Source organism: Ornithodoros turicata, chromosome 1 (genome assembly GCF_037126465.1).
Source record: "Ornithodoros turicata isolate Travis chromosome 1, ASM3712646v1, whole genome shotgun sequence".
Taxonomy (NCBI): Eukaryota; Metazoa; Arthropoda; class Arachnida; order Ixodida; family Argasidae; genus Ornithodoros; species Ornithodoros turicata.
Window position 1 is genome coordinate 138,680,373 of NC_088201.1, and position 11,972 is coordinate 138,692,344.

Genomic DNA, 11,972 nt, shown 5'->3' on the forward strand with positions numbered 1-11,972 from the left:
AGACAGCGTTTGGAGACATTTATATGTGTCTGTTTTCGTCGTCCCTCGTCTCGGGGTCTTACTGTCACGAATTACACTCACCAGCTCACTTGTTTTTAGCAATTCTTTCACTGGATCATCGTCACCAGAAACTCCATATATACATATACAATAAAGCATGGTGCATGTATACGTGCACAACCTTCGGTTCCGTACGTATATTTAAGAAAAAGTTATAGACGTCTGTTTGAACGAGGTGGACATATGATAGCTGATTCCAAATATAAGTAGTCGAGAAGTTCGCTCACGCTGCATGGCTGTTCCCGAAAATGCTTCGAAATCATCGGTACTGCGTTGCCCAATGGCTGTTTATTCTGTGTTCATGGTAGCGCTGTGAACATTCGGCACGCGGAGAACACAACCAAAGGCTCCAGGAAAGAGCAACTATTTGTGTTTTGAACCATAAAACAATTTGCGTTTCTTTTAGATGTCCGGTTATTATTGTTCAACTTCATCAATTCTAACGACGAACGTTTTGCTAAGCCCCCATTGAATTCGATAAGCACCCTGCGAATTAATCTTTGCCTCGTTCTCGTTAAGCCTGATTTTTCTCAGAATGAAATTTATACTTTTGCACCACCAGTGCACCAGAGAAGCACACTAAGCACCCTAACAAACAGCGTCATTCGCGACATACACACGTTCTGCATATGTACATCGTGCCGCACATCGTACACGTGTTTCAGCAACTTTTTTTGAAAGAATTTGTTGATCTTTTTGACTTTTTTCTATCCCTAAAACAGATGATAAATGATGACGCTACACCAAGTTAGCCAGCGTAGACTGAATGTGGTCTGCTAGGGAGCGGCCGTGTGTTGAAAAGGTCGCCACTAGCGGCGCTGACAGACAAGGTTTGCAGCGCCACCTGGCCCAGCGCAACAGGCCTATTGGGTGCTGCATTGGAAACAACACCCGTTTCGCCTGTCATACAACGGGATCATCAGTGCAAGACTGAGCGGGAGGGCCGACAACCAGTCGCTACTTAAGGAGATGACAGTATTGTTCGGGAAGGGGGCCACGGTTTTTGTTACAATGCAAGGGATCAGCGCGTATGTGCCACGATTCCAGGAGCTTCCTCGGTCCCAGTCTTTGCTGGCATGCCAAGGTCAAGGGCATCATCTCATATGGTTCGAGTGTGCATAAGGCCCAACTGATCAGAACGCCGCGATTTCGGGGGGGGGGGGGGGATTGAACGTAGCAAACCATGCCTACGCTACGCATGGGACCGTTTTTTCCGCTCCCCTCGGGAACCTTTTTTTTTTTTAGATCGTTTGTTCCGTCACCAAATTTTCCGGGGCCATTTTTTCGGGGCCGTTCGACCAAATGGGTTCCAACAAATGGGCGAACACCTTGGAATTGATTCTGTGACTGAACTCTTTGGAGACTATATTTCACACGGCGGAAGAAGCGCATTGTTTGTGTTCACGTCAGATGCGCGCTGCAGGAGGAGCATATTCCGAGTATTCACAGAGTGCAATTATCCAAAATGGGCGCAACTTGATTAACATAATAAATCTCAGCCCGGAGCAAAATACCAAGCCGTAGGGCTTCTCGGAAAAGTGTGGAATTCCTGCGCTGTCATAAAGGAAAGGCGATTTTACAGAAGAATATTTGTTGCATATAACTCGCTTAAGATAAATACGATAAAAGTACCGTACTTTTCTGTGTATAAGCGCCGTTATATATTAAAAAAAGTTATCTGAAGAAGTCCTGCGCAGGATGATGACGCGCATATGATGACATTAGATGACGCGCAGGACTTCTTCAGAGATTTTTTTTTAATGTATAACGGCGCTTATACACAGAAAAATACGGTACTTTTATCAGTGCAAGTTTTGGGACCCTGAGGCAACAGAAGCCTTTCTTTCAGGTGAGGGAAGGTTGGGGCTGGCCTAGTTGAATGGGGAAATACGCTTCTGTTGTTTGCGGTTCCATGACCTCACAGTTCAATCTGATGCATTCCTGGTTTTCGGGCCATATGAGCATTTGGGCCTTCTGGGCATTAGGGCCTTCTGGACATCTTATCCTGCCCTGCTTATTTGACTCAAATGCTCAAAAGGCCAAATTTCTTTTCCGGTCTTATGAAGATTTCGGCGTTCTGGGCACTTGGGCCTTATGCACACTCGGTCATGCTCGCTGAGTTCAGTCTTGAGCCGTGTGGCATGTGTTGCGTTCCGGACGTCGCTCTTGTGTTCTTTTATGCGGGTCCTTCTTTTCCAGCCTGTCTCGCCAATATAGCACGTGTCACAACCTAGACATTGTAGCTTGTACACCACGCCGGACTGGTCTTCTGGGGCGACAGTGTCCTTTGGCTTGGAGATGAGGCTGCGCAGTTTAACGTGCGGTCGGAGGGTCGTCCAGATTTTCAATGGAAGTGGCGCCCGGCGGATAGATTCCGAAGCGCCTTTGACGTATGGAATTGTGACCCGGGTCAGGCGTAGGCGGTCCTCATCCTGCGGTTTACGTAGCTGCATACGTTTCCGGGTGTCCTCAATAAACCTGTGTGGGTAGCCTCGCTTATCCAGGGAAGCGGTGATCCTCGCATCTTCACAAGCCCGTAGCTCGGAAGTGCCTTCGGAGTGCAATGGTTTCGTAACGCGGGATCGCACAAACGCTTTGAGGTGCATGTTTAGCAGATATAAATCAATATGTACAATGTTATTTCTTAAAATGTTTGGAAATGGTTTTACAACCCCGTCAATATTTCCCGAATTAGGATGGAGGTACATTTGGAAAATATTTCGCACTATGTTGATCAAGCACCCCGGGGTTCATAAGGGTTTCACTTACTTTGCGAGACTTCATTTTTGCGAGAAAAAGACATTAGCGACATCCCGAAAATTTAGACTTTGTTAAGATTAGTCCTTACACGTGTATGTAAACGCCACGCTTGAGAGACCCACCTACGAAGGCGCATAATGCAAGACCATGTAAAAATTTTCCGCTGCAGCTGTTTTGATTTGTGTGCTCTTCCCCGTGACAGTTAACTGTCATCACCAGCTTTTATTTCTGATCGACCAGACCGTCTACTTTTATTTTTATTTTTGTCATAACAATGCATCGTCCAGGTAAGCTTGTCCTCCCTTGCTCTAGTGATACATTTGCAAATGCCTTGTGTAATTATCTTTGTGCCCGGTAATCATTGATACTTGGCTATGCTATCTCTGTCTTTCTTACCAGGTCGGTCAAATGTGACAGTTTTGTATTTCCCTATGTATTCCCCTCTCCACTATACACAATGTCACGGAAGCGGAGCAGTATGATATTGATAATAAATAAATGTCATAAAAAAACCGTACCTCGCCGCTTTAAAAAAATCAGGAAATAGAGCAATGCCATTCATGATCATGATTGTCTAGAAACTTATACTGCGCTGAAGTTATGTTTTAAGAGTGAACAAGAGACAGAAATCTACAGCAAGAGATTACGCCACGTAACAAGGCGCTCTGGCACAGGGAAGCGGCACCCAGTAAAGCAAGGTCTTTGCTGAATACGGATGTGGAGCTCCTCAGACCAGGTCCGCTGGGGAAGGCCCCCGTAATTATACCGCAAGCAACTGAATATCAATACGGCACGCAACCAGAAAAGACATGCAACAATGGCAGTCGTCAAGCAGGTTTTCGCTAGTTGGCAGCTGGACGCGTGACTTTTAGCGAGCTGACATACCGTGCTGACATACGAGTGCGCGTAGCGATTGATGGGCGATTGTTAACGACCTCTTAAGAAAAGGTCCCATTGCTACATAGATTGATCGCCACTATTGTTCGTGCAGCAGTTGCTGTTATCGCTGCAAAAGCTCTAGAATATGACGGCCATTCCGTTACAGCAGACACGAAAACACGTGAATCGTAGGGCAAATAGATCCGGCAAACAGATCGGGGGCTCTGCCTCGAATCATAAATCTGTACCCTTTCACTCTCACTAACCAGACATGACCCATTGATACGGTGCCCCCGAGAATGATGCCTGTAAAAGTACAAGGAAGGGGCAAGTCACGCAGTAACACTCTTCAAACAGAACTCTAGCACAAAATACGTTTAACGACAGACAAATTGACAGGACGATCGTGTTATCACTCCCGCCCTGTGGAAAGTGCGGAGCGCACACATGTCCGTGACAACTCGCGTAACTGCATAAATGCTTGGTAGAGGTTGTTAATTTTGTGGTCTTAAAGGGGTTGAGAAACCATATCATGCCCAAGAATTAGGGACAAAACGTAAAGCAGGCTTCACCTAAAACGGCTCCCATAGAGCCTGTGTTTTTTGGAACGAAAAGCGCGTGCTACATATTCTGCTGGCAGCGCTTTGCATTCGTTCTCTAATGGGATGTTGCCTCTGCCAAGACGAAACTTTTGAGCATTTTTTTGGGCATAAATAGTGGCATCTTCAAGGTTCCATTCGGGTTCCAAATTTTGAACATGTAAAGGAGCCTTCAATCGCCGCACGGACGCGTAGCGGCGAAGCCTACGTTCAAGGCCACGCGTAACCACAGGTTCGGGAAATGGCTCGCCGCAGAAGAGACGACAACGGATAAAGAAGACAAACAAAAATAACAATACCAGGAGCAAAGATTTGTGTGTTACTTCACGAGGTAATGGTATAGGGTATAAAAAGCTAAAAACTTGACAGCTGTTAAGAGAACTAACATCGTTGAGCAAACGTGTGTACATTATGGCTGTTACGAAGTCTGTTGGTATCTGCTAAACTGTGAGCAATCAAACAAAACATAAAATAAAGGTAATGAAAAAATGGCTAGGAAGCAAGCGAGCTGGTGAAGATGATGCATAATGTAAAAAACTCCGAGACTAGGGAACACGAAGGGACAGACACAAACACGAAGTCTCAAACTTCAACTCAAAACAACTTCAACTCAAAACTCAAACAAGACTTCGTGTTTGTGTCTGTCCCTTCGTGTTCCCTAGTCTCGGGGGTTTTTTACATTATGCATAAAATAAAGGTGTGGTCGGAGTGAACGGCACAACAAAGACAACAATAATGACGATGATGAGATGGGGTGTTTCACCGCGGAGGTGCGTACCATATCCCACTGCACGTGGAACATTATGTGAAGATGATGAAGGAAGGATGAAAACACAAGAAAGAACTAAAATCAACAGCAGAAAATGGACCAACGACAGCTTAAGACGACATGTACTACTTTGCACAGGAAAATGTGATATCTGATGTCCTACGATGTGCTAGGGTTGTCAAACCAAGTTTATCGAGGATAGGTTCATAATTATAGACACCAATGCGTCGGTCATAGAGAATGTACAATGACTCCAAGTGATTCGATGCTGTCATTCGGTCAATCTCTTATCTTTGAAAATTAGTGAAGCTAATTAAGTATACCATTCTAGTTAGCCATCGAACACTGATGAGACCGGCTAGGAAAGATATCCGAGAGGCCAGGTATGTTAGCCGCCGAAACGGCACGTCCGGGCTCTCATAAATTTTTAATAACAACTGTGGCACCTAACAAAGGACAACCTGTATATCCTCATGTGTTTCCATACTGACTCCCAGAAGAATTCGAGGCTCGTTCGAGTAGACCGAATGTACAATCGTATTTATGAAATAGTGCACACACAAAAAAAAGGAAACTAAAAAAATTACATGGTGGCAAAATTTGAGACATACACAAATAAAAGATTTGACTGAAATTGGCGGGCTAAAGTGTCCCTAACGAACCAACATTCAGTTTGATTGTAGAAACAAGGTATTTTGAGGCACGCTAGATCTATAAGTTGAGTGAATGTTGGCGTGGATATGTCACGGTGGCGTAGATGGTGTCGTCTAGACGAAAAAAATGCTGAAGGCTGAAGGCTCGGCAGTGCAGAGAACCTACGGATACGCATGTAAGATGAGGGAAGTAGGACAACCATGCACGCACACGCATGACGCTGAACTATAAAACCGATCTGTATATTCCGAAACTCCGAGTGGCTGAACACACCGTTTGTATAGACTGCCGGTTTCGTTTCTTCTTTCTCGCTCTCTCCTTTTCCTTTTTCTTTTCTTTTTTCTTTCTTTGGGGGGGGGGAGGGGGCTTATTAATACCTGAAGACAATTTATGATGCAGCTATAGGATGTCAGGCTTCCTCGCGAACGCAGGAGCCTCTCTAGCGAGGAAAACGCAAAGGCGTGGCACGTGGTCGGTTTGTATTACAACACATTACTCTGCTCTCTTTCGACCACATGCTGCATGCGGACATAATGCTCGTTGCCTTGTCAATGTCATCTGCATTTTTTAGACACTGTAGATATGTCGTTCACCTCGAAACTACAAAAAAAGTTAAGAAATCACGACTTTCTGCTGTTTGAGTTTCATTTGCGATTTTGTGGCGACATTGTTGTCGTCATCTCTCAAAATCTCTCAAAATAAGCACAATTTCAGACAACGAAAAAAAATAGAAAAGTAAAGAAAATATATCGTTCTGCTTTCCTGTCTTTTATTTTCCATACTTAATACAGCTAAAGCCGTAGTGGCTCAAATCTATCCCTACTGCAGCCTAATGCCGCGTGCTTGTCGACAGCCGTACTCCTGGCTTTTCTTTTCGTCAGTGGAGAGGGTTCTAGCAGGTGTGCTGTCTTATCAGCGTAGTTCTTCTGAAGATTTACTATCTTCATCCACCCGTCGTACATGCTCGCGCTTTCAGCAGACTGCTTGGGACTGTGTTGTTCGCTGTCGCGTCTTTTTTCATTCGATCATCATTGTTTCTGTAGGTGTGAAGAAAAATGTATTGACTAGTTGATAAGCAACTGCGTGCACCACGTACAAGTCAGTTGTGTAGCATCGATTGCTAATACGTATGAGTTGAATAAATAAGAATGAAGCACGATGAACATTTGATTTACACATAAGAGTTAGTGACGTCTTCATGTTGGGAAAAACTTCGCATGGCTGCATATGCGATCACAATGTCCTCCTTTTAACGTTGAAGCCAAAATAATCGGGGGCACTCCAAACCACGTTACTCAAGCTGTGACGCAACATTTGCCTCAGCTTGCCGTCGTCTGGATCTTTGGACGTCGTTCCCGATTTCCGTTCTTAGCTCACCTTGCGTCATATACCCGTATTCACCAACTTACTTAAACCATTGGTTTAGTGACGTCGGGTTTAAATCGATCACGTGAGACTTTCGTTCGCCAATCCTGGATCACCATCCCATGCTCTACAACCTGCTGCTGTGAAGCCAATGGCACCGCACATAGCGAGCTTCCTGCACGGCGCATGCGCATTTCGCCAGAGTCTGCCAGAAGCGATGGAGGCCGGTAGGCCTAATCCCCGGTTCACGAAGAATTTTTCATCAAATCTTGGGTAAGTTTTGATTGATATAGTTACTAGAAGCGCCCAAGAGGTGGATTTTATCGCAATGGGACGAATATTCGATTCAAATATTCCATTTCGATCATCCACCCAAGCTACTTAAACCGGTGGTTTAAGACCCATGTATTTGAATGGGACGTATTTTAAGCTAGGGGAGAGGCTAGTTTAACGTCGGCCTAAGTACGTTGCAATAGTGAACGTGTGCTGAAAAAACTATTGTAGAGTGGTTGTGGCAGGTGATGTTTCACTAATTCGAAATCTAACTGCTAAAAATTAAGCAGAATCGTTTTAAATGCACGGTTAGTAAACGAAAACGGCGTAACGCTTGACCGGGGGTACGAAATGCGGCTGTTGTTTTTAGAAGGCGCTATCGCGAACTTTTGCATGACAAACGTAAAAAGCACCGTCAAAGTGTGGTCAAAGTGAGTGACATCGACGTGTGCCACTGGACAAAATCCAGATACCAATCCAATGGACCGATAGAGCGTGCGGATGGCCGAACGTCAATGTGCATCATCAAAAACAAAGCATAGTGCTGGCGCTTATTATGATGTCATCTCCTGTGATACACACTTTAAGCACCCCGTCATTGTACAGTAAGAGCAATAACGTGCTAGATGGTTGTTGCGAGCCCTTATGGAGAAATTGAGGGGCGTTATCCACTCGCATGTTTATTAACCGTCCCAGTATCCATCATCTCTTTGCAGCGTGTCTTATCTCCAGAGACATTTAACCGTGCAATAGGACTGATCATAAAGTGCATTAGCGTCTTGCGGCTGTTGTGTGGATACTATCTACGCATGCAAATACGCATGTTGTTGCACTACACTGAACACGGAATTTGAGCAGATTTTGCTTTCCCAGGTTATGAAAATACCGGAGCAAAACCGAGCGAGGTCCCCATTTTCCCTGGATTCACATATAATAGATTTGTAATTCACATAGATGAAACTGAAATGTGTGTTTTACTTATTTCAGCATGCCACAGCAGAGGAGACCAATGAAAAACAGTTCTTCAGGTATTGTGTTACTACTGCTACATTGGAAAACATTCAAAAAGACAGCTGCTTACTTCTATTTTGATTTATCGTATGGTAACAGTAGATCTGCTTTTGTAGGGCTGTTTCTGCAAAAGACACTACACAGCAGTGTGCTAAAGGAGGCTGGAGACCTTTTGGATGCATCATTACTGTTTTAGGTTAACTATTGCAGGTACATAACCATGACCAATCAATGACAGTTTCTGTGCATTGTATAAGCACAGATATTCTGGAGATCATTTCATAAAAGATCTCTGTTGTGGACTCATTCGTCACAAAAACTTTGTATTCACGAGATTCTTGTTTATATTCAGACAATAAAGGCTATTACATAGTTCCACAAGGATGACTTTTTTCATAGAGGCATGCACTCTCGATACCCTGCTCAATTAGATGGTGTAAGGTTTTAATTGCAAAAGCAAAATATTATTGATTTATATGAATTCCATCACTCTGTACCCCGTAGTTAGTACTTGATGTTTCCCACGCACTCCGGCGTCCGGTTCGGCCTTGGGCGTTCGGGAATGACCCACTTGGTTGGCGCGTCTTTGTTACCGGCCGAAGTAATCCCTTGAGCCACTTGCACGGTGGATACTACAGCATGTTCAAGATGGCGGACCGGCTTACTGGATTTAGTTCATGTTGGAAAGGGGAAAATCACGTGACAAACCTAGTTATGTTAACGAATTAGGTGTTTGGTTTTGGTTTCACGGTTTTGATTTTATTGGACCCTGCATATAGTGGGCAGTGGTCAATTTCGCACTTTATAAGCGTGAGCGAGCTATTTTCGGACAGCTCGAGCGGGGACACTTGCTACAGGAAGGTCTGGGACCTGGTATCACCGTCCATCCCCGCCGGGTTCCTGTTCCGTAAGACTTTGTCTTGATTTGCATTGCCTTGTACATAGTGTGTATTAATTAAACACTGTTGCTGTTGAGTACTTCGCTCGTCGGACGTCTTTCTTGGGATCAACCTCTGCTCCTAGAACGCATCACGAACTTCTCAGTGGGAGAGAAACTTTACTGGCGCAGTCGACGGAATGTGTTCAACTTCGGAAAGCTGAGACCACATCGACGGACAAGCGGAAGCTCAAGGAGGAATAGCAAGAAACGAGGCAAGCCGGTCATTATCAGGCCGTCCCAGGAAACTGAGGGGACTGGACTGAGGGCAAGTGCATCGACAAACCAGAGTTCAAGGACTGGTGGTACGATCATCAGCGAAACGTCAGGCAACGTCATGGAAGCAATCGCACTTCGACAACGTTGACGGAGGCAGTGTGCACCAAAGTGTTGGACACTAAAGTGAAAGGAACAGTGGAGAAAGCAGCAACCACGGGACAAGTCATCCGTCGTAGCGGAGAAACTTCAAACTATACTCACGAGGTAGGTGAGCGTTAGTTTCCCAGAGGTCCACAAGTAGAGTAGCTTTGCCGCGTAGGGTTCTTATAGCTATTGTGCGCCTTGGTGTTCAGGTGTGGTAGGGTAGGCTTTCAGGGTTTTTGCGCGGTGTCAGATGAACCCTCTGTAGTTGAGCAACAACGCAAGCGAGGATACTTGAGTGTTGTGTAATAGTTCATGCTTACACGCAGCAAAGCAAAAGAAGAGCAGGCAAAAACCGTCGCAAAAATGACCGAGGTAGCAAACGGGAGCATAAGTCCTTCCGACACGGCTCCGGTAAGTGTAAGCGCCGAGATTTTGCGCCTTCAAATTAAGCTAGAACAAGAACGTTCTCGAAGGTTGGAGCTAGAACTTAGCCGAGATGATCGCTCGTCTTGCAGCGAAACGCCGTCTACGCGAACGCGCGAAGAGAACCTCGATTACTTCGCCAAAAGGTTAAAAAGCGTGTTGCTGCCGCTGCCAGCCGATCGGGAAGTACCCATGTGGTTCGAAGGGGTAGAAGGTGTGTTTAAGTCGTATAAAGTGCCAAAGGATGTTCAAAGTCATCTGATCCTACCGCTTATTGCGAACAGAGTAGGGCATCTGTACTCGAAGCTCAGCACTGACGAGCTTAATGATTACCAGACTGTAAAAGAAGCGGTACTCGCAGCCCTTCGCCTCTCTCCAGGCGAGTACAAGAAGCGCTTTATGGAAGCAGTAAAAGCACGCGACGAGACGTGGTCCAACTATTGGGCCAGACTACGTAGTTATGTGTCAGCATATGCAAAGGCCCGCGAAGTAAAAAGCTACGATGAGCTAATAACGCTGCTTATCGCGGACCGCTGTGTCGATTCCTTAACAGAGGAAGCCCGTCAATTTGTCACACTTCAGTTGACCGAAGTTAAGCCGTCCGAAAGTGACATCGTACGCGCAATTGAAAAGTTCGAAGACGCAAAAGGTAGAGGTAGCGCTGTTCTAGGTCAGAGGGACAGAGGGGCGACCGAGCGTCGTAAGGAGGGACAAAAAGACAGAGGAAGGCCAGACGACAAAGGGGCACAACAGAAAGGGAATGGCAAAGATCGCCCTGAAGCGAAAACCGGGTTCTCGTGTTATGTTTGCGGAGGAAAACATTTCGCGAGGAATTGCCCCAGAAAGAAAGTGACAGACAGTGACCAGACGGCACCCAAGGTAGTGGACAATAGGGACGCCATTCATAAACGTGTAAATCGGGTAGCCGTAGCTCAGGTTAATGACGCCGAGAAATCCGACAGAGTGGTAGATGGCAAAGCCGCCATGGTGGCACGGGTCAGCCCAGCAGCCGTGGGAGAGAACGTCGGCTTGTCTCTTCCTCAACGTGAAGTGGAGCTGCAGTGTGGGACGCGCAAGTTTCGCGCATTAATTGACAGCGGTGCAGATGTTAGCGTAGTAAGGACCGACGTTTTCCCGGAACGCGATACCGACTCGCTGAGTCCGCTGTGGCTCGAATCCGCATTCGGGCATAAGGTAGCCGCCGAGTTGGGTGTTTTGCCAGTACGACTGGTGAGCACTGGAAGCGACCACTCTGAAGTTAATCGGACAATCCCTATCGAGTGCGCGTTTACTGAGAACCTAGCCGGTGACGTAGATTGTCTCCTTTCACTAGAAGCGTGGAACCTTTTGCAAGAGGTTGAGGAAACGCGTGGAGTAGACGTAGCGGAAAAGGTAGACAACGGAAACGCTCAAAACGAAGGAACGTGTTGTTCGTATGAGACGGATGTATCCGACATGGGTATAGCTGACCTATTCGCGCCTGAGAGAGAAGAACCCAGCGACACGATAAACGGCACTAATGTCGCGATGGTGAACATTGTAAGCAGCACGGTTAGGACGGCTGAACAGGACGGCGACGCTAACGAAAGAAGTGCGTTTCGAAGGGCACAATGTGAGGACGCAAGTCTTGCAGAGCCATGGAGTAGGGGTAAAGCAGGCTCCCATGGGATGTTCATCGATGACGGCTTACTGTACCATGCGGATAAGGTAGCGGGACAAAAGATCAGACAACTTGTCTTGCCGCAGAGTAAGAGACAGCAAGTTCTCCAACTTGCACACGACACACCGTGGGGTGGTCATTTGGGATTGCGCAAAACACTCAGTCGCATAAAAGCTAGTTTCTATTGGCCCGGCATCGATAAAGACGTTCGGGAGTATT